Source organism: Ixodes scapularis, unplaced genomic scaffold (genome assembly GCF_016920785.2).
Source record: "Ixodes scapularis isolate PalLabHiFi unplaced genomic scaffold, ASM1692078v2 PGA_scaffold2__306_contigs__length_199485367, whole genome shotgun sequence".
Lineage (NCBI taxonomy): Eukaryota > Metazoa > Arthropoda > Arachnida > Ixodida > Ixodidae > Ixodes > Ixodes scapularis.
In genome coordinates, this window is record NW_024609857.1 from 92,024,493 (window position 1) to 92,047,528 (window position 23,036).

General features: G+C 43.3%; 1 long non-coding RNA gene across 1 annotated transcript in view; it reads right to left on the bottom strand.

Annotated features, from left to right (window-relative positions):
* Positions 1 to 22,217, bottom strand: part of LOC8033345 — a 32,565-nt gene extending 10,348 nt beyond the window's left edge. The window contains exon 1 of the long non-coding RNA XR_006077989.1: positions 22,156 to 22,217. This is a non-coding gene — a long non-coding RNA (uncharacterized LOC8033345). The remainder of the gene's footprint in view (positions 1 to 22,155) is intronic.
* Positions 22,218 to 23,036: the final 819 nt, after the last annotated feature.

Here is a 23,036-nt window from a genome sequence, read left to right on the forward strand (position 1 = left end):
CCCCCCCCCTTCCCCTATCTTGATTTTGATTCGTGTCAAACCGTGGCTTCAAACGTCCCGCTTCTCCCGGGTGGCGGTATGGTACACACGGCGTGGTTTCTCTCCTCACCCCCCCCCCCCCCCCCCCCCATATTTTATTTTTCCTTAAAATTAAATGCGGCAGACGTTATATGCCGTTGTATTCAATCTAGGGCAAAGAACGGAGTGCGCTCCCAGCCCTGAATAAAATTAGGCGTAAATGTGAAAAATCTGGTTTGGATGTTCTGCTCTTGATAATGTTAAAACTAGAAAGTCCAAATGCTGATGGGTCGAAATTAAAAGCGGCCGAACACGGATGGGGTGTTTTGAGCCCATACCCCACAGCACCATTACTTCCTTTAACGTATAGCTTGTCAGTGAAAGGACCAAACATTTCCTAATTGGTTTAGGAGCTAAGCTCTGAGCAAAAAAAATAAAGGTGTCCGTACTACGGGACGTACATACATATGCTTCGGATTAATCACGAAGCCTTAGCACAGGTTGCAGGTATAGACGCCTGGCTGCCCAAAGCGCTCCCAAAGTTTACAGTGCAGTTGTGGCGTACATGTCTGGAGCGAACCGTGATACCTCCGTTGGTGAGTAGTGGTTAACCGAATCAATATTTATATCTACGCGCGTGGCTTCATATTATGTCTTGTGGTCAAACATTGCGCCTTACCCGACTAAACCGCAATATATATATACCGACATGTCATGAATTTCAGAAATCATCTACCTGCGAACCTAAAACCCTGACGCGCAACATGCGACTCAAGCGCACTTTAAAAAAAAAAAAAAAAAAAATTACTGTCACTGAGAGCTTTCGCAAACGCAGGGGCTGGTAAGTCAATGGACATCTTGTTATTGCTCCCGTGGCCAATGAGCTTATGGTATTAGCAGATAAGAAAGTCCAGGAGCAAATGACGAAGCAAGAAGCGCAAACTTATAATAAGGCACGCCCTGTGTTTCTTAAGCTGCCAAAGGACTATGCGGAGTGCAAGTTCGTCTGCTTGCGGTGACGTCAGAACGCCGAGCTCTGATTGGCTCCGATCGGAAGGATAGTGGGCAGACCTCGAGGCAGCTAGCATAGACGTCTACCCACTATCTTTCCGTCAGAACCAATCGGAACTCAGCGTTCTGATGTCACCGCAACCCTTGCGCAAGAGGCAGGCGAACTTGCCCTCCGCATAGAGTACTCGAATATGCAAGAGGTCTTCGAACTGACAACGTGGTCCCACGAGAATTCAACAAACAAGGCGACATGGCACAACACCTTTTCGGCGTCTTTTTTTAAGCCGAGGTCACACTGCTCATGCATCATACAAAAGACAGTCTGCGAACACGAGTCACCGCCATATCCGCGGTTCGAATGCCGCCTGCCAAGTTTCCTCCTTGAACTCATTGCCATACGGCATTCGAAGCACGGATCTCGCGGTGACTCGCGTTCGAATCTGTAAGCCGACTGGCTTCTGTATGATGTATAAGCAGTGTCACCCCGAATTTACGCACACAAACATGTTCACAAATGAACATGCACGCTATGCTAGCGTGTTATAGAGCCCCCCCCCCCCCCCCCCTCCCCCCCTCCCAGGGTGTTTTTTTTATTCGCACAACGCCACGAAAGCTTATCGGCTAATACCCTTGTTACACGGGCACACTTAACTACAGTTAGGTTAAGCCACAGTTAGCGCACAATACTTGCCGACAACATTTGCTCCGATGCAGTCAGAGCTATGGGCGAACGTGCGCTTGAGCACCCATCAAAGCAGTGCACGCGCTCTCTTCATTTCTTTTGAAATAGCTGTCCGAGGCTATAGTGCGTTATCTGTGCTGCCACGTAACAGCAGTTAAAGCTGAGTTAAGCACGGTTAAGTGTGCCCGTGTAACAGGGGTATAAATCTGATCGAGTTTCGCGATTTACAGAATGGCGGAAAGGCGGTTTCGTGCCTCGGGCGAATACCCCAGTCGCCAGTCTCCATCTCCGACAGATATAGACTATTCGGCATTTCTAAATACCGAAGACCAAATAACTTAATCGGTGTAACGGCTCTAGGAGAGGCACGTGAGAGCTCGGAAACGCTTCAACGGTTGCTTAGAATAGTTGAATGCTCTGAACCAGGAGCACGGAATTCAGCAGCTGCATGAATATACGAACGGTGCATTTCAGTAAGGTGCATCCCTCTGAAAAGCGAACGTTCTAAACGAATCGGTGAACGATGTTCCCAGAGTCACCGCGGGAAATGTAATTTTCAATGGCGCCCGCACTTTGGGAATCCTGCAATTGAATCGGGCACGATTCTTTAACATAGTCTCTAACATCGTCGTAAAGGATACGGTATTCTCTGGTACTTGAAGCGCCATCTAAAGCACTCTTCGTTTAACATAAAACTCACTGCATAGAAAACCCTCGTTAGGCCCATCCTTAAATGTGCCTCGCAGGTTTGGAACCCTTATACTGTATTAAACATTGACAAAGTAGAAAAAGTGCAACGATTCGCTTTACGATTCATATACAACCAGTATGAAAAAAACGAATTCGTTACGCCACTCTATGGGAAGGCTCATATTGAGTTTTTTTTCACTCAGCGTCGCAGAGCGAGGCTTATATACCTATAAGAGGTGATTTTAACATTGACACATCAAGGTATTTAACTCCCCGAGTGGTTCGTGCTAAGCGTATACTACAAAACAGGACGGTGGTTCCGTACCTTTGTCATAGCAAATCTTACAAATTTACTTTTTTGCCACGAAGTACTGAGGAGTGGAATACGGTAGCCTTACTATAGAGCATGTTCATTTGTCATCAGCTGAGATACATTAAAGTGTACTGAAATGTTGTTCGTGAAAAATTGTTGCCTTTGCGTTTTTATTGTAGCGGTTAGTTTTTCACTGTTGCATTTCTAAGCGTATTCTTGCTGAGTTCCTAACATGTACTTCGTCTATGTATAAGTTCTTGTGCATCAACTAGTTTGTAAGCCCTCCTGCCACAACCTTCAAAATGAGGTTAGCAGTATGTCTAAGTACATAAATAAATAAATAGTGCACGATTTCAATATACGTTTCCGTGCGGCGTGTGAGCCGACTCATTTAATCGGTCATTTCGATAATAGTGCGTACACTCTAAAAAATCCGTAGTTATTATTATTATTTTTTAGCGAAGCAGTTGGGAAAGGGACTTGCTATAATCTTCGGAGAGAATTTGGCGGATGATGAGGCTGAAGGTACTTTTCGCCCTAAATCATCCTTCAACGCTGTGACACTGAACATTACGTTTAACCATGCTCAGTGTGACAGTGCACACTGTTATTGATTGAAGTGTAAACACATCTTCAGAGTACAGACTCGGCATTCGCGGAACTCTCTCCGTAGTTTTCAGCGAAATGCCTTTCCAAGTGCCTTACTGGAAAGCAGAGGCTCCAGATTTCTTTCGAGCGCAATATTCGCTTTAAATCGAAGTGTCTGATCTTCGGTGTACACTTCAACGACTGCGGTCAACACTAGTGAGCAATATATCGTGCGCTTCAACGTAAGGCGGGAGGGAAGACCTACCTTGGGAACAGGTGCCGTCGTCGGCGTCTATCGGCGAGCTGCGTCGCGTGCCAACAGGAAAACAGAAGGACCTCCTCCAAGGGTCTCCCCCCTCTTCCTCCTCCTCCCCCTCCCCCCCCCCCCCCCCCCCCCTTAGAAACCGAAACGGAGCCCTCGCAAGAAGAGCACTTCCTCTCCTTCGACGTCTGACCCCAAAACCCAAAAATACCGGAGGGTCGTTTTCTCCAATTGGAAAGTGCCATTAGGTATCGGTAGAGAGCCTACACTTAAGAGAGAGGGGATCTCAAACCATCAAGGGGGCTTGCAATTGAATGGCAGAAGCCTTCTGCGTATAGATTGATCGCAAGTGCGCACTCCTTAGGTTCTTGCGCGGCGATGAGGAAAACGGGCGGACTTGCAGACGATCGACGATTTTGTCACCTCCGCGTAGCTCGTATTACAAACCCGTCCCGTAAACCACGCGACCCCAATGAAGCAGTTGGGAGCACTCCGTAATCTAGGCACACCCTATAGGTGTATCGGCGGCTGCATTCCTCTCGCCACACGCGACATCGCGCTTTTCGAAACGTGACCGAGTCTTTCTGGCGTCGCCACGGGCTGCTCGCCGTGCTTTGGGGGGAAAACCACCCCGCCACGCGCTCGAGGGGGGACGCTGCTGCGCAATGCTGTCCAGGTGTGACTTTCCTCTAAGGCTTAGAGGAAAGTCACACTTGGACAGCATTGCGTAGCCGCTGAAGTGTTTTGGCTTTCGGGTTTTATCGTCCGAGTTTCCTCTTCGATTTACATGATAGATTTATGTACACATACGGTGTGTCTGTAGTGTTTCGTATGGCCTTTCGTTTCTACCTTTTTTTCCAGACTCCCGGTTTCAGAATTATTCTTATCGGGCTATTTATATTGGCGTAATTCCTAGACGATAAAGTTTTATTTCCCTTTGTCCCTAAGTTGAACTGTGACCAATAAATTTACGCGCCTACAACTTCTTTTTTTTTTTTTTTGCGGAACACGCGAGGCGTGAGTCATTGTGGTCTGAGAAAACTCGTCAAAAGTATCGTCTGAAAATGTCACACAATTACGCCTGATATCGATGATCATGTGTTCCGTCGCCAATGCCACTTTGGGACCGTTCGTTGTAATACTTAAGATATTCAGAATCCGCAGATTCGTTAACACACTGGCATCACGGCGACCTCATGAAACTGCTTGCCCGAGAATATTATTCACCCTGGTTATTGTGTGAATTCCCGATCACTCTGATTCGCGGCGCACCTGCTACAAATTTCCTGTGCGTTTACTTTCCCGTAGTGCACTCGTGAAGCCAAGCACTGCGACGTATGAAGGGAACTTAGCGAATGGCCGAATCGAAGATATGTTTAGAAGAAAATAAAATGAAGTCTACGATGTGATGCTGAGGATGGCGTCACGTTCAATGTCCCATCGCAGACTCCATTTCATTTCTATTCCTGCTCGTACCCCATGCTACTGCACTACACTGGAGAGGGTTGCCTACACCTCAGAGCAGCTCAACTCTCGTAAATGTGACATACGCACGACTTCCCACTCCTCTCTTCTGACGTCGCTGTGAAGTCTTGATGATTTGGAGCCTCAAAGTGTAGAGGTTTGATAACGGGATATGCTTTCATTTATTTACTTACAAAAAAAAAAAAAAAAAAAAAAAAACCTGCAGCGTCGAAGCTTAGGCATTATGCCCATATATGAAAAACTCTGAAGACAGACTTTATTGACAGCAGGGGCTGTCAATAAAGAAAATATATAAACGTTGGGCATAAATAACAGCATTAAAATAAAGGCTACTTTCTGAGGTAAGGGGTGGCACGTCATCATGAATAAAAACAAGCTGGGGTAACAGATTCCATTCAGTAAATGCGCGTGGGAGAGAAAGAAAGAAAATTTCTTACAATCTGTCTGACAAAAAAAAAAGTTCCTTATTTTTCCTGAATGATCTACACAATTTGAAACATAATTATGTAACTCTATGTAGTTGCTTTTGTCAATGCCTGTCAGATAGTTAAAATTGCGAACAAGAACCTAAATAGAAAATTTTTTTAATCTTAAAATAGAAGTTCCCAAACAATGACACTTTTAGTCTCCGTTACGATATTGCTTATAATTATATTTTCCTGTTGCATCTCTCGCGGCTGGCACGGTTTTGAAGTGTTTCCAACTTATCCTCGACGTTCTTCTTAGGCGGATCCCACAAAACACACGCATATTCCAGTGAAGGTTTTACCAAACAGCAACAGGCAGTCTCCTCTAGTCTCTGTGGAGCCCCGCGTGAATATCAAATGAGAAAACTTAAAGTGCCGCTGGCTTTCTTTGCAGTTTGACTGGCGTGAACATTAAAAAAAAAGGGTGCTTGACAAAGTAATGCCCAAGTATTTAACATCAGTGCTATCAATTAATTTCTGATCCTTAATAAAATAGCATACTTGGACAGGGTTTCGTTTCCTTCCAAAAGTGACCTGCACACACTTTTCCACATTCAAGCCCAACTCCCAAACGCCACACCAGTCCAATATTCTATCTAGGTCCGACTGTAAAAAAGGTGAATCACCAACACTGTCTAACCTGCTGTACAAAACATAATCGTCCGCGAACAGCCATGTGGAGGTATTACTGGTCAAATATAAGCCATTAATAAATACCAGAAATAAAAGCGGTACCTGCATCGACTCCTGCGGCACACCTGAACTAACATCAACAAAATCTGAGCTTGCACCATTCATGACAACACACCGCATTCTCCCAGAAAGCTAGTTAGCAATCCAACGACATATGTCTTAATTGAGGTTAAGGGAGCTCTGCTAATGTAGCAGCAAGAGGTGAGACACGTCATCAAATGACTTGCGCAAATCAAGAAAGATGGCTTGTGTTTCTCCTCCCCCATCGGAAGTTGAAAGCAAATAACAGGCTGAAGTTGAGCTAGTTATTTGGTGTGGAAATCTCTATTTCTTTCTGTCGGTGTTTTGTCCCTATCGTTCTATTTGACCGTTTTCTTTTGAAACCAAGTCATGATAACGCTTTCTTAGCTATGTGGCGCATGAGTGGACCTTTCTAAGATCAGTGAGTAGTAGGAAAAGTATTTATTCGTATTCAAATGTCTCACAATATTGCTATAAACTACATGCTCCAAAATCTTGCAACATATGCCACTCGGTGAGATGGGGCGATAATTCTCCACATTGTGTTGATACGTGCTTATTGACTGGCGTAACACACGTTATCTTCCAATGACCCGGAAGTACACTTTGTTGTAATGTACTCCCGGGTCAGTGGAGCTTGATAGGAATCATTCGAATGCCATCAAGCTTGTCCGGTGGAATTTTAAATTTGTTTGAAAAAATGAACGTGATAGGTTTGTCACAGAGATGAACGAAGCTGCCTTTCACACAAAACAGATATAAAAAAAAAATCTACCGCGCGCTGGAATGCATTAATTAATTACATTTTTTTCTCAAGTTTCCTCGGTAAAAAAATAAATCGCCCGCTTCATGAGAACTGCTAAATTTGTTCATGTACTAGTGATTATTACAAAGGCCGACAACGATCAACCGGAAAAAAGGAAACTCTCCCCTAAATTTTCCTTTCCATGCAAGAGAAAGGGAGGAGCTCCTCCTTTCTGTGGGGAGTGCCTCAGAGACCCGCTCCTGTGGGGGAGAGGAGGAGAGAAGAGTGCAAGAGGGGATGGAGAGTAGGAAACTGGGAACCGGTTTTCTTCCTGGAAGGAGACGATTCTGTAAGTCGGCCTTTGTGTGCATAGCATTTCATGATATAAAATTGAATTCGCCTCGAGATTGAACTAAAGGTGGCGCTACTGTCGCGCTATCATCATCATCAATGTGTGGATAGGAAAACGGTTGCCCCATAGGACATCTGTGGTCGCGGCCAATAGCCCGCAGAATATCGCGTTTTTTGCGTCGTACAGTATAATTGCGAAAGCAATTTCAACAGAAAATGGTTCCATACTGTTCATTGCCTCAGTGCAATACCTATTGCACCGAGGTAAGGGGGCCGTTTTCACCGATATCCAGCGGCGGGTGCGCTGAGGAAAGAGTGGGCTCTCGAAGATGAGATCTGATTCACGCGATGGTTTGCTCCAAACGCTTCACCGCCGAAGGCTTCAAAATTAAACTGTTTACATAAGTGTCACGAGTGGCCCAAAGTATAGTACGCGTAAAGTTTGCACGTTGATAATCACTCGCTGTTGGGCAGTGTGATCGTCCTTAGTGTGGGTTCTCCCGCTGCTGTGTTTTTGAAGAGGATAAGAACGTCACAAATTAATTACTGCGTGAGAATCCGACTTTTGAAACATTGTAGAATTGTTACTTGTACGAGCCCTCTTACACAATGCCACACTAAAGGAGCCATCGACTGCAGCGGAAATGACTCGCTCAGTGCCATGCTTGTGCGTCAAACGCACCTGATCAAATTTCTTGAAGTTCGGTCGGGACTCGGAAGTACGCGGTAAATAGGGCTGATGGCAACTGGTCAATCTACCGAAGGAGCAACAGGGACTATCGAGCCTAATCAATTTCTTGCTTATACACCATTAATTTTGCTTACCCTCCGCGTGACGAAGGTTTCGTGCCACTTCGCTTGAAAAACAAATTTTCAACGGCAAATTACGCAACATGAAATTGCATGATTATATCTGAGGTTAACAGGATTACGTCGTGAAAGGATATAATCTTGCAAAAACAAAAACAACAGCAAAAAAAAAAAAAAATAGAAGAAGTATTTGCAAGTAAATAGCGCAGTTTAACCGAAAACAAGCCTTCATCGTCCCGAGGATCTGTGTTCCAACGTGCTCCGAGAGCAGACGACGTGCAGACGACGTGCGGCCGATGTTGGAAACACTGTTAGTGTTTCCAACATCGGCCGCACGGTGGCGACTCGATTCGATCTCGAGGCGAATAAAATATTAATAACCAGTAAATTTAGCTCACATGACATCTCGAAAACAATATCATATCATGTTTTGAAAACAAAAAAAATAAAAAAAAATGCTTTAGATATCTGAAAATGATAACTTTCGCCATGCAATTGATGGACAACGTACGCTGTGAAGTATTTTTATTACCGGAATTTATTAAACCTGAATCGCTTTATTAATATTTGTCATGACAATGGATACGTATTTCAAATTCGTGTGCATGTACCGGATCGCAAAGTTAGTAAATGTTTGTTTGATGTTGCCACTCCAAGTTGAGAACGAATTGCCCTGCCAGGAACGCGAACTCTCTGTCTTTGATAGCATTTCGGCATACGCGCCGCCAAAACCGGATGAAGGCAACGAGCCCGTGCTAAAGGCGAAGCATCTAAATCGCTACTTTAGGTGTGAATATTTAGGAAGCTCAAAATAAGAAAAGCGGGTCTGGCCTATACACATTGTACACTGAATAATCCCAGTCAGGGCAGTGTATTAAAGCATGATTTAAATCGTAAGTTAAATCAGATTATGATGATTTAAATCGAACTTTTCTTGCATAAATAACCCCGAAAATATTTTTTATTCGTCGTTTGTCTATCATTCGATGCTTTCTATGTGCATTGGTTTTGCATTTAATTCAAATGTTTGTCAAGCGAAAAATGTTTATATAAAACAGAACACGACCGAAAAAGTGATCTTCCGAAAAAATTGAAGTGTTGAACTTGATTTCTACCTTTCATTTCGTTTGTCAGCAACGTAACGTCCTATTGCAAGGAAATCAGAACGCAAAAGAAAGAAACGAAAACTAGAAAAGTAATGTCCCTCTAAAATCAAGTCAGAACTCGAAAGAAAAGTCAAATAAAGCTTTATCGCCAACTAAGAAAATCAAGCTGTGTGTTTGTTCTAGTACGGCGGGAATTAGAGAAATCAAATGTTGTTAATTAAGCTGCTTTACATTTTCACTAATTATTATTTCAGCATTGCCACCTGTGATTGAACGAATTGATAAATCAATTTGCTATATTGAAAAAATACATCTAGTGTAAATAATCGCTGATTTATAACTACAGACATTTAAATGAAATAAATCTGATTTAAATAAAATAAATCTAATCTATCTAATATAAAAGAAAGTTTGTTTTTGCTCCTGTCCCAGTAGTATTGTGCGGCGATTTTAGATTATTAGCCAGTTGATCGGTTTAATAATGAGTTGACCGATACGATGTAGAGACAGAAAAAAATTCATAAAGTATTGCGCCAAAATGATAAACATAACATCATAGTATTCGAGGAATATTGATTAAGTTGCCACCTAGTGAAAGTATCTGGAAAGAGTAAGATAATATTACTTACCTAGACATATCTATTTAATTTAAAAGAAGACAATGGATCACAAAATAAAGTAGCAGAGTGCTTTAGCGATGTATAATCTGTCTTTCTTACTTTAAGATAATAGCAACATTTATAAAGAAAAAAGCAATGCCGACAAAAGAGAACGTACGCTACTGCAGGAAAAGTAGCAAATATATTATAGTTTTAGACAAGTTTATATTCTCTGAATACATGATGTCAGTCGGGCACTGTTTTTTATATAAATAAAAAAAGGCAAACATATAACAAATATGCATATATGTATATATATTGTTTACGGACAAAAGTTAAACTATTTAGGTCAAAATGGATTGTACGTTACCCACCGTTTGTTAGGATTATGAGATATAACGGTACGTGCATACAGGCATGACTGTAATTTCCACTGGCGATTTGCTTGCGTTTGATTATGCGAGCTGCTCGTGCAGGTTTGTTGAGTGCAGCAAGTTCTATCGGCAGTTAACAAAGAGCATAGCCTCCTCTCTACTCACAAAGCCTGGCAGTTCGACGACGGAGCCATAGAGTGCCCGGTCGCAGATTTGGAGCGCGAAGGTCTGGTAGCACAGAGCATTTCTCGGGAACCTGGTCGTCAGCGCACAGCTTTTGCAGCGGCGAGGACTCGAAACATGGTTTTCAAACCCATCGAGAAAAGAAGCGGTAGTGCCAGGAACGCGAGGAGGACGAGCGGACATTCCATCGCTCGGGAGAGGTGTGTTTCGGCGTCTCGCCGCAGCGGGGCGCCCGTCACGTGGCTGACCTCTCATCCGTTGTCGGCCGCTCTACCGTTTCGATTTCGGCGGCCGCTTTTCGTGGCGATCTGCCAGGTTTTGTCGCTATAGGGAAGGCTATGCAACGAGTCATGCTGGGCTGAAACCAACACTGGCTAGAATAAATCGGAGCTCGCGTGCACCATAGACGTTTGACGTCATCACAGAGAGAACGAGCGCAGACACAAATTGGACACGAGCGCTGCGTCAGCCTATGCCGCGCTGCGCCTGTGCCTCGCGTTCAAATAGAGTGTCGAAGGACGCTTGGTGTCAAGGCTTCGGACCCTATCGCCGAGTTGGCGACGTTCCATGGAGGCTGTTCACAGGCTTTGATCATTCTGGAAGGCATTAACTAAACACTCTTTGACGTGGCATTGATGTAGTAGGAACACCTACGATTCGGGGGCCTGGCTGCCGGAGTGGGATCAGAAAGAATCGAGCTTCGAATTCTTCGTAAATCTAGAGGATTGGTATCATGATCGGCTTCTTCAAGATGGGGAATCTCGGAGGAGGAGCAGCTCTCGCGAGTATTGCCCGTGTATATAGAACAAAATTAACGACATTCGTTTTTCCAAAATGTTCCCCCATACCGGCGCAGTCGCTCAAAAATGGCGTCGTGGAATGAGGGAGAGAGTGAGGTGGGTAAAGGGAGAGAAAAGCGCGCCGGCCAAGAAAGGCGTTACGTCAGCGAACGCGAAAGAAATTGTCATTGACCGGCGGCTTCACTCAAAAATGTCGTCGTGCAGTCAGGAAGAGAGAGTGTGGGAGAGGGAGAATCGCGTTACCGTTGACAGGAGTAAACGGTAACGCAAGAAGCGCGAACTCGCCAGTTCTTCTTGCTTAGGTCATAGACTAGAGTTTATTTGTTACTTTTTGCGATTTGCCACATTGTTCTAAAGCTACTAATCTTAAAAAAAAACAAGGAAAAAAAAACTTTTTTAGCTGTTAGAGTTAGAAGCAAAAAGTTTGGCTCATCACGTTCGAAAATTTAAAACGACCATTTTATGCTTTTTTTTTTTTTTTGTAAAATACGTCAACAGATGGCATATTGAACATATCCATTCATTCATTCATACTCTCGGAGCTATTTATTCCGGACAGCCGAAGCGCTTCCAGTTATCTCGGCGCGAGCTCCGACGACCCCAAGACGTTTTTTTTTCTTTTTTTTTTTTATAGTTACTTTTTTAATGCACGAAAAAAAAACACACACACACACACACATACACAAGCAAGCCGGGGAATAATAAAAACAAAACAAGAAAAAAAAAAAGGGACTGATAAGCTCCACTTGTCAGGAGAAAACAGCAGCAGTTATCAACGGTAAAAACAAAAAACAAGCAAACAAAAAAAAATTCGCAGCAGTATTGGATGGAGTGTTTGTTCGGGTATTTTCGATGGAGACTTTGTTCCAGTTCAATGCTCTAATGAGCTCCCCAAGCAGCGACAACAAATGCTCTTTCCAGTGGAAACCATTTTTTGAGTAAGGCCGGTGTCGGGCGCCTGGACGTAATGCGCTTACGTGTGCGATAAACCATTTTGTGAAGACAATGTACTCGCATTGTCAGTTCGCCGACTTTTCCCGATATTCTTGATAGCGCGATACAGACCATGTCAACGATATTTTCGCCTACGCCTTTCCGCACAAAGCTAATATCACACTCTCGGTAATTAAAAAAAAAAAAAAAAATCGTATCCATGCCAAGTACTGCCTATAAACTTTATTACATTTTATACCAATGGGAGCTACAGCGAGCTCTACGAGTCTGGGCACTGGCCTTGCGGTCGAGCCACGGCGTGGGTCAAGCGCAAGTCATTTACCGTGGTCCACCGTCCACACACCACTCAAGTGAAGTATAGGCAAAAAACGTCTTGTACATTTTGGCGTTGTGTGCACCGAATCGCGTTCGTATATAATACAAGGCGCTGTTGCCCAAGTAAAAACGAAAAATAAAGCGTGACCGCGTCCTTTTTTTTTTTATTTGACAGTAAGCAAGTCGTAAAATACAAAATATGATTGACCAGCTTTTGAACTAAACACACCTGATCCTTAATGCCTTATTATTGGCGAGTAGGGTCAGCGTATACATGACCAGTGTTATTTTTTTTATACAAATCCCGCTTTGCTTCACGCTGAATGCAATAAGGGGTAGCTATCCATACGCTATTTGGTCTCGGCGTATTTGTGCGTTCAAGGAGGCGTTTCTGTTTCGCCCCGAACACATTTCCAGTGTTTATCACCCAGGCGAAAAATGCTGAGTCACTGGGCCGTGGACGCATGCCAACTGTCTGATAGAGATTCTGCTCATGATCAGAACGCGTTTCGCAACCCATTAGACAGAGGTCTATAAAATGGTTTATAGGAAAAATCTATAAAATGGTTTATAGGATATGTCTATAAAATGGCTTATAGACCTTTCCATCGCTTATCACCCGGGGAAAAATGCTGAGTCATCGAGCTGTGGACGCATGTGCAGCGTCTGATACACCGCACAGCAGAGCTACAGCGCATGCTTAGATGGCATTCCACAGCCCAGCAGACAAGGACGGCAGCGCGCAGGATGCGATTTTTGGAAAGGTCTATACACGAGAAGACGAGAACCTATAGTGGAATGGGTCGTCGCCCATATGTTTCTTGCGTGTGCCCTTCGAAAAGCGTTTGCCACCGCTCCCAGCGTGAGCTAAGTGATATAAAAAAAAAAACCTTACGGAGACGGCGGAACACGGCTTGTTTGTTTTAACATCGATATTACGTGGTCTGTTAAAAGGGCTGCTAGTCGATCCTTCCCACACCTGGAGATATCCAGAGACGGTCGAGTGTAAATAGTGGAATCGCTCTCGGTTATCCGTGCGTGCATTCCGCTGCTTCTTTAAAACTTTTCATTTGTGAAAGTTGTATTTCCCTGTCGGGGTTGTTTTTATCATAATCTAAACCCTGAGACACGTAGATGCTCCAGGGTTTAGATAACGATGTTTCCTAACTAGTTGACCTTCCTACTTTGACTTCTTGAAATGTTTTTATGGTTCAGTTCGCTACAAATATTCACGTCAGACATATCTTCTTTACGCAGTCTGCGTTTTGCCCTCTTTTCCCTACCGAGCCCCGTCAAGTTTGCCTGGCGAGATAACCGTTTAAAGGAGACAAAATAGGGCACTGATATTCTAGGGTTTTCCCATTTATTTATAAAGAAAAGTGCCCGCAAAAGAAAGCAGAAGCTTCGTCACTTTTATATATCATCACTGTGGAGGTCTCTACATTTTTTTTTGCAACGTCGACGCCGCCACCGCATGGTCGCTGAGAAGACTTTACGGGGATCTGTCGAGACCACTTAGATTTTGCTGACGCAACGATGGTACACGTTTAAAACACTCAACCGCGGAAAGTGTCCTTAGTGGTCGAAAGCAGCCTCATATTTCTGAGCGCAAGATCAGGGAAGCAGGGATCTTGAGGAACCAGTTCGAAATTCATTTTTTTTTTTTTTTGCGAAGATAAGTTTTAAGTAGAGGTGGGCGAATAGTCAAATTTCAACTCGAATAGAATTCGAAGTGAGTGGTGCCGAATAGTGACCGAAAACGAAAAGCATTTCGTTTGCTAAAGTTTGTATGAATTAACAACTTTGCTCAGTGTAACCGCATTACTAATGCGGCTCATAGTCGGTTGGGTTTAGTTCTGTTAAACGATCAGTGTCCTCAAGTTGATTCCGCATGTGTCCCGCTAATCATATCGACAAGTACCATCCGCCCCTTATACTTTCGGTCTCGTTAGGTCTTTTCCGCTCTCGATCGAATATCACTCATTGGTTTCGGTATGACGGGGGAGACAACCACGGACTGTACAAAAATTTCGATACACTCGATTGGTCCATCGTAGCAAAGATAAACTTCGTTATAGCGACAGAATGTTTTATAGCCATCATTTTGGAAGGAGTGCGCATCTATATTCCCTTTGGTGATCCATCTATTTCGAACATTTATTTTTGGTTTTCTTCAGAACTTAGGAAGAACTCTCGTAGAAAACTTTCTTACCACCGAAAGCAAAAACAAACTGGCTTGTAGTACTGGTACGATAAACACAATACACGCAGATCCTCGGTGAAACAGAACATATGCACAGGATGACAATAGTTATGATATGAGTGTTGAGAGAAGCCTAAGGAAGAATCCAAGACATTTCTGGGAATATACGAAGATATACACGAATAGACTTTGACAGCATATTACTTTAAGGAATGAAGGCGTGATTTATATTCCCCGGATAATATAGCACAAAATATTTCTGAGGTTTTTCGTCCTTCTTTTTTATAGGAAACGTGGGATGTTGAAACATTTCGCACTCACTGGAGTGGAGGCGACGGGATGGCAGAATGTGACGTGGGCATCTCTGAAATAATTGAGGTGGTTAAGAGACACAAGCCAGAGGTATCCGCAGGCTTTGATGGCATAGTTTTTTTTTTCTAATAGTTTTTTTTCTTTATATTTCCACACCTCCTGAAACAAATCTTCGATGTGTCTCTCAAATCGTATTAATTCCATACTGTGAAATGTGCAGTCATTGTATCGGTCTTCAAATCTGGATATCCTATTGATAAAAACGATTATAGGCCGGTGCCATTACTATAAAATATATCTAAGATTTTTTAGGTGATTGTTCTCAAGCGCTTCTATCGCTTCTTTGAGCACAAAATTAATTTGGCGCTGCATGGCTTTATCAAGACCCGCTCGGTAATGTATATTTTTTGTCAGTTTATGGAGTTCTGTGCTCCGATCATTGAAAACCGAAAATGTAAACATTTGTGTGGAGTTCCGTCTGGAAGCAATGTGCAACTTAGTAAACGTTAACCGATTTCTTCATTATAAGATAAAGAAAACAATACTGACAGAAAGAAGAAGATAAGAACGACAGATTGCGACCTTTGGGCCCATATACAGTCACCCGTGAGCAAGGAGCAGAGCCAGCTTCGAGACGACGGGCAAGATGAAGAAATCGGCTAGAGTTTACTAAGTAGCCCTTTCATAAAACCGAGGGCAGGTTGATGTGGTGTATTTAGACATGACGAAAGCATGCGATAAGGTCAACCATTAATTTCTCCAAGTTAAGACGTCTGAATATGGTATAACTGACGGGTACATCAAATGGTTCAGAAGCTATTTGTCCGGGCGCTCAAGCTTTGTCCGCCTTGACGGCCCCGTACAGTTCAACTTCTCGTATCCCTCGGGAATATAACCTTGGTCCCCTTTTGTACAACATATTTCTTAACGATCTCTTTGATTGTGTTCAGTTTTCTCAATTGTTGCATCATGCTGATGATGTAAAAATATTTCACTAGACTGAAGTACACTGTGATTGCATGGAAATACAGGTTGATATCTACGTAGTCAGTTCATGAACTTCAGAAATAGTTTTGAGTTATATCCGAATAAAACAAAAAACAACAGATTAACGTTATACTATATGTTTTCACCCTTAGTTGAAAACATAGAGTATATACATACCCTTACATGCTCATCATGTTCGAAATATGCAGAACACCTGCCATACATAATTTCGGGGTGTTCTTGTGCGACTCCGCGCTTCGGATGAACTCCCAAATAAAGGCTGTGGTGGCTCCGTCATTGCAGATGCTCGGCATGGTGTCAAGATTTGCGTCAGAGTTTAAAATACAGTCATGTATATTTGCGCTGTATATTTGCTTTGTCCACTACAAACTAAAGTTGGCTTCTACTGCCTGGAATTAATTTAATTCTTCAAAATCTAAGTGTTTTAAAAGCGTCCAGAGAAGCATTGTTCGTTTCATTTATGGCCGACACCTTGGAAAGAAATATTATTATGACAATAACTGGCTGCTGAGTAAAATAGGCATAGACAGACTTTGCGAAAGATATCTCTATCATTTGTTATTTTTGCACGAACTTTTAAACGGAAAATTGTCATGCTAAAGTGTATTACCCACCGTAAACGTTTGTTCGTCTCTTCGCTTTTTTTTAGGTCAATGGAACCGTTTTATGTTGGTAGGTGCTCTCAGCTTTTGCCCATCCCCAGAATGAAAGTTTTCATTTATTATTATTTTGTCACCTTCAACTGAGATGTTCGTGCCTTTTAAGCTATTTTAAACGCTTGGTAATGCTAAAGCTCTAACGAAATATGTGAGTTCGTTTTCTTTTTATTTGATTCGGTATTTTGTGTGTATAATGTGAGGTTGTTTGATGTGTGTGTATGTGTGTGTGCGTGCGGGCGTGCGTGTTTATGTTTATTTTTTTATCAGTGTTGTGATGCAGCACCAGGAAGGCATGTTGCTGCTGGTGGGCATCAATAAATAAACATAAACATAAAAAGCCGAATTTCGAACTGAATACGAATAGCAGAAATGTTATTTGCAATGTTCACAAAACAAAAAAGAAAAGCCGATAGATAAGAAAAAGGTTCGTTTATTCTTCTGGAGCATACTACAGTAGCAGCGTGGAGAATGAAAAATCAAGATTATTTGAATCGTGATTTAAATTGTGATTTAAATCCGACCAGATGTACTATGATGATGTAAATAAAATTTTTGCCGCAAAAATAATCACGAAAAAAGCTTTTATTTACCGTTTGTCTATCATTCGATGCTTTCTACGTGCCTTTGTTGTGTATTGAAATCAAACGATCAAGCAAGAACGGTTTATGTCAGGCTGATAGCGAGCAGAAAGTTCCTGACCTACCGGAGTATTGGGCTTTCTTTGCACGTTCCACTTCTATTGCAAGCAAATCAGGACGCGAAAGACGGGAACGAAACTTGGAGGACGCTTAAGCTTTGCCTCTAAGAGTGCAACGCGATAAGCGTGTCTTGCGTGGCCTACACTCTAAAAAACGCCCGTGCGTCTGCTTTCCCGCACAACACTCGGAGAGCCAATCACCGACACTTACGGAGGCAGCTCGGCGAATGACGATGCCGAAAACCAAAAACGCAGTCTGAGTTGTGACATTGGGCAATGCAAGCGTGACGTTTTGCATTGCTTAGTGTCACGACTCAGACTGCGTTTTTTCGTCTAAACATATGTTTCGGCATCGTCATTCGCCGAGCTGCCTCCGTAAGTGGCGGTGATTGGCTCTCCTAGTGTTGTGCGGGAAAGCAGACGCACGGGCGTTTTTTAGAGTGTAGTCAGTGGCGTGTCTGGCTCGCTACCGAAATAAAGTAATTCCCTTGCCTTAAATAAAAATGCTTCAAATTTTTATTTAAGGCAAGCGATTTACTTTATAGAATGAAATCATTTGAGATATGCGGCGACTTTTAGTTCGCATTACATGTCATGTTTTTATCACTTTTATTCCAGCGTGACGTTACGTTTCACGTGAGCGTTGTCGGTTGTTTGAAATTCCCGCGTGAGGTCATGTGGCTGTGACGTCATGACCCGTCGACCCATCAGGATTTTTGCGTCACGCCACTGACGCCGGCTTTTCTGCGACACGAGCTACTTAACCCTCTCGCGTTAAAAACTAGAGTCTTACTGCAAGCAAATCCGAACGAGAAAGAAAACAAATCAAGCTTTTTAGCTAACTAGATAATCAAGCTGTTTTTGTTCTAGTATGGCGGGCGGGAGTTACGTGAATAAGATGTTGGTACACTATGAACAGAAAGTTAGGGCGCAGACGAGCTGGTGGTAGTTGAACAAAGTAAAAACACCCCGAGACAGGGAAAAAGAAAGAACGGACAAACACAGATGAATTTATTTGACAAAGTTGGTAATGATATAGCCTTCAAGAACCCATACAAACACGCACACACAAAAAAAAACGAAGGAACGAAAAAAAAAAGTATTTTCGTTCCTTCGTTTTTTTTCGTTTGTATGGGTTGTTGAAGGCTATATAATGTTTTGTAATACAAATTCAGCTCTGCTTGAGACCTTTGTGTTTGTTCCTTACTTTCTTTTTTCTAGTCTGGGGGTGTTTCTGCTACGGTAAACTATGCATTATATTTGCAGTAATTGTTTTCTTCCGCATCGTTTTCAGTGATGGGACGGATTGATAAATCAATCTTTTGTGTTTAAACTAAATGAAGGGAAAGAACCATTATTTTCTTGCTGCATTGATTTGAATCAAATAAATCTGATTTAAATCAAATAAATATAATTTATTTTATTAAGAAAAAATTATAATTTTTCTTACCTTGAAGGGTAGTAAATGGATTACAGCAATTGAATTACTGTAATTTAATTACTTTTTAATCATTAATAATCGTACTTTTGACAAAACATAATCGAAATTGTAATTTAATTTTCATTATGACCACGGTAATTTAAAATTGTTTCCACTGGAGCTTCGTTCTATGACCCACTGAGAGGTCAAAATAGATTAAAGTCTGTCTCATACTGCACCTTTTTCAAGTCGTGGTGCTTTGAGAGCGCCGAGACTGCGCCAGGTCGCTTACCCTGGACACACTGCTGAGCAAATGTCAGTCACAGCACCCGCAGAGGGGGCGACAGTACATGCCCCACATAGATCGAGAGGGCGTTCAATGGTCAGAATGAAGCAAACGAATCAAAATGATGGGATTGGGACGAGCAGATTGTATATTCGAGCCTCAGTTAGATTTTGTCAGTTATTACTATCACTAATAATTCCATTGACTTAAACTATAAGGATAAAAAAGAGCACGAATAATCTTGGTGGTGCTGCAAAATAATGAAACGGTTGACCCGTATAACTTCAGAACTCAGCTCCAATATTACTTAATAATGAAGCCAGTGAAACAAAGACACACAATGTGACGTATGTAAAACGTCATAAACATATATTGTATCCTTAAAGTGGCTCTGCAAGGACTTTTTTTACTGGTTTTTAATTTGCACCGAACCTGAGCGCACTGAACGTAGTAACTTAATGAAACTTTTCTTTTCTCAAATTTCGCTTTATTTTAAAAGTTATAGGCCAATTAAAGTTACAAAAACAAGCAAAAAATAACCTCCTTCATGACGTCCTTGGCCGCTTGAGTGGCCGTAAACTAGAGGAGGGGTAGTGAGCTCAGCGAGCGCTCACGGCTGCCCCACTCCTTGTCGACGACTCGAGAAGGCGCCACTAAAGCATGTTCCGGATAGGCGGTATAAGCGGGCAGCCAGGGCGGTTCGCATTGCATTAGCTGCGTGATTAAACGCTAATTCGGCATGACACTTCATTGGCCACAAACGAAAGCAAACACGGGGTAAAGATCAATTCAGAACGAGAGCCATTTCGCGCCGCCATACCACGAAACGGCCAAACCGCAAGCCAAAGCTGCTCGCCGAAGGCCTTCGGAGCGCTGGGAACCCGTCAGATCCTCCACTGCTTACGACCGCGGCGCCGCCGACTACATCCGGGACCTTCCTACACTCGCCGATCGTCGGTGCCTGATCCCACTACACCTTTCTAGTAAGCGCCGCCTTTTCCACCGCTTGGTGGCGGATATGTCGACGGGACATTTCTTGTTTCCGTCCTTTATAAACTGCATTAGTTTCTTTTCTGATCTCAAATACTGAACGAAAACTTCGTTTATAAACGATTGAAACGGTTCGCGCCACTCATATTTTGTATTTCGACAAAAAATAAGCTTTTAGCGGCTCTGACCAGTAGTAAGCCCAGGACCAAAGACGTACGTTGGGAAAGAGACACCGGAAACGAACCATAACGCCCAACGTCTCCAATCCTTACGCAGGATGGGGCTGCAACTAACAATGTGACTTAGGTCGTATATCAGTAAGTGACCATAAATGGATGATCAAATCTACAAAACTATAAAGTGCGAAAAAAGGAATTTCTATCTAAAGTAGTGCTTATTACGTTTAGAGAAAACTAATGAAACTCGGAATTTTAATTGGCCGTGCACCGAAATGTCCGTGCACCGCAATGTTTGTTCACCGAAAAGTCCGTGCACAGAAAAGTTCGTAAATCGAAAAGTCTGCACCGAAACGTCCCACACAGTAACGCCCTACAGCGAAAAGTCCTAGACCCTTGCAAAACCAATAAACAACGAGAGATAATTTTTTATCCAAACTATTGACAGTGGTCCTGCGTTTGCAGCCGGAATTAGACCATGGAGCTTTTGTCTTCTATTTTAAGGTGTAATATTTGCTTTCGTTTTCAGATGCTATGTATATATAAATAGATTTTTTTTCCTCTTAGAGGGCATTGTGCATGCCACATCTTCCGCATCTTTCCCGCGTCTTTCCATTTTTACATTTTTCTTTGAATTGAGTATAGTTGTCCCTTCTGTGGTCCATCATTCTTCTGTACTAAACCCCACTTCATTTTGTTGTTGTTGTTACGGGCAGTCCGCTCTCTTGTGTGTCCTACTATGTGTCTCTACTTCTATCCTCCCTTTTTCGTTTTTTTAAAGCAACATCAATGTTTTAGGCTGGACACTACTGTTCGGCCTATATGTGAAACCCTTATCTGCCATTACTTTGTGTTTCAGTCCCCGCGTGACCATCCGACCCGTTTCCACAACCCCCGTCGTACCTTCCTGTTTGAACTGTAGACTCCTCCCGTCTCGTGTGCCCTTCCGAATCCACGACTACAAACCTCATATCGTCACTACTTCCAGTTTAATATAGGAACCCCTTCCGTACTTTTGTATCAATACCTCCCGGATTCAATTGTAACACATGGTTAAATAAATTTAAAAAAAAAATCTTGCTCAACGTCATTGGAAACTTCTAAATCAGTCAACTTTAGGGAAGATCGTGGGAGGAGTGCGGATGCCCTACAGTTTCCACTCGTACAGCAGGCGCGAGCCCGGCGATGCTAAAGCGCGAATGATATTATTATCATCCGCATTTCTGCACCGCCAGTCACGTGCTCGCCCTCGCGCTTCATACGTGCCAGTCTTCCTAAAATTGACTCACTTAGATGCTTTTGATGACTCTCAGCAGGTTTTTAATTGAAACCATATGTTTATATCCACTGATTAAAAATCGTGAGTCATATTAATTAACAATTTAGCTAATGAGAACGTTCCTTGTAATCCCGGACGTCCGTCGTAGCTAACAACTTGTTCCCGAGAAAAAAAATTTTTTTTTTCAATTATTTTATTGATAGAAATGTTTTTAAAGCCTTCGATGAAACACGTGTATAAGCATGCTTATTAAAGACAGCCCCGCTAATTTGTTTTTTACTTTCCCGAATTGCGACTGATTCGGAGACTAACTAAAACTTCCAGATGTGTAGTATGAACAAATTTGTTTCATTACAAATTTATTTGACCTATAGACATGATTCTAACACGATTCTAGTTATAATCGCGTGAATGTAGTAATGTACACATAACAACACCTCACTTTGTTTTAACTGCAACGACGCTTTCTGGCGGAACCTTGCAATGGGAAGAGGCTACTGACACGATAAGGAACAAACGCGAGTATGGCGCTTTTGACAAACGTCTGACAGCCCCGCTAAAACACTCGCAGACAACATCCTAGCGTGGAATAAGCTTATGCTTTTTTTTTCTTCTTTTTCTTTCGATGAACGCGCAACAACACTGCTGAAGCACTCACAGATCCTTGACTTGACCGCGCCACGGACCGTGCATGTTTTCCCGCGCTGCGAGTGCGAGGGAACTTCGACTGGGGCCTAGGCGTCGCTCCGTTTCCTCGAGTGCGTCAATACCTGTACGTTTCCTGGTCACCCGCCGACCCCGATAACGTCGAGCTCCGAGTCAACATGCGCAGAGACCCGACAGGCCGCGGTATTTAGGGAGTTTTCGTAGACCGTTCTTTTCCCTCCACTAGGCTCTCCGTAACGAAGACGCCACTACTGCGCACGCGCACCGCTAGCCTAGTCTCAACAGTTGCGCATCTCGAAGCGGGTTGCGGAAACAATTGCGAGACGGCAAAAACGATCTACGAAAGCTCCCTAAAGGCGCGTTCACACCGGCGATGGAAAGCAGTCGCACGATGCGACTAGATCGCATCGCGAAAAGATCAGATGGTCACACTGGCGTGCGCGATGAGCTAGTCACTTCTCGAAAACTCTCGCTCCGAACGCTGCTGATTGGCTCAGCCACTTCGGGACTCGATCGCATAGCGAAAAGTCGGGTTAGCTAGCGTGTGCTCAAATCGCGTCGCTTTTTTTCCGCGATGGTCGTTTTTGCGATGAAAGTTATCGCGCGACTAGATCGCATCGCCGATGTGAACGCGCCTTAACACTATGGTGCCGGGAACCTGTTTCGACCGGTGTGTTTACCTCGTCCAAAAAGCGCTCTCTCGATTTCCGCCCGATGACGGCATACAAGTGTCATGCTGTCGCCGGGCGCGACCCTGGCGGTGTCACAGCAGCGTTTGTGGATGTGGCAGACGCCTGTTCTGGAGCAGGTCGCTCTCCAGTGTGGCAGTCCGCGGAAGCTTCGGCAGCCAGGGGTTAGGACGCCCCGAGTGAC